The following is an 859-nucleotide window of genomic DNA, read 5'->3' as shown; positions in this document are numbered from 1 at the left end:
TTTTTTTTTTTTTTTTTTTTTTATAATCGTGGGAGATTGATTTGCATCCTGATGAAAAATTCGAAAAATATCGAGAATTGCGTATTTTTCACTACGGTATATAATGTCAAGTATTGATAACGTGCAATAAATATTCCATTGTTGCGTTCTTTAAAAATAGTGTGCGCTTTTATTGTATCGTCGAATACTTGGAAGTAGAGATTAATTCTTGGTCTGACAATATTTGGACAATTTTTTTTAGAGAAAAATATTGAAAAATTGAAATTTATTTTTGTTATTTGATATTGTTATTTTTGTTATTTGATATTGTTAATTCTTGCTAATTTTCAAAGAAACATAACAAATATTTCGATACTTTCGATCAAGATGATCGATATTGAATCGCCTTCTAATATTTTTTTCATAAATTTCATCGCATTATTTGTAAAATTTCAAGAATAAATGATTAGAATGAACTTGAGAAAATTTTCCACGAATAGAATATTATTTTTTACCATTTTTCGCATATTTTATTACATCGTTTCTAGAACTTTAGGAGTAGGTTATGAAAGAGAACTCGAAAAATTCCACGATAGAACATCACCTTTTATTACATTATTTTCAGAATTTCAGAAGTGAGTCTTGAGAAAGAAGGCGTGAACACGTTTCAAGATAATATATAGGAAGAAAGTGGGACAAAATTTGTAATAACGCGCAGGAAATACCGTTTCATCATCACCTTTTCAAAAAGCGCGCAAATATCAAAGAAAATTCACGAAAAACTCGTGAAATTGTAACTTTTGCATAGATGGTATACATCACAGATGTATATCGTTGTTTCGATAACAACTACTCGTCGCCTCATCAATCTTCTATTTCT

The 859-nt window shown here is 28.3% G+C and overlaps 1 protein-coding gene across 2 annotated transcripts in view; it reads right to left on the bottom strand.

The window, feature by feature from the left end:
• LOC102679326 overlaps positions 1 to 859 on the bottom strand; it is a 429,386-nt gene that overhangs the window by 166,204 nt on the left and 262,323 nt on the right. The gene's annotated exons all lie outside the window — the stretch shown is intronic.

The sequence above is a fragment of the Apis dorsata genome, unplaced genomic scaffold, assembly GCF_000469605.1.
Source record: "Apis dorsata unplaced genomic scaffold, Apis dorsata 1.3 scaffold_204, whole genome shotgun sequence".
Classification (NCBI taxonomy): Eukaryota; Metazoa; Arthropoda; class Insecta; order Hymenoptera; family Apidae; genus Apis; species Apis dorsata.
Note: the sequence above shows the minus strand (reverse complement) of the source record. Positions and strands in the feature narration are given on the sequence as shown.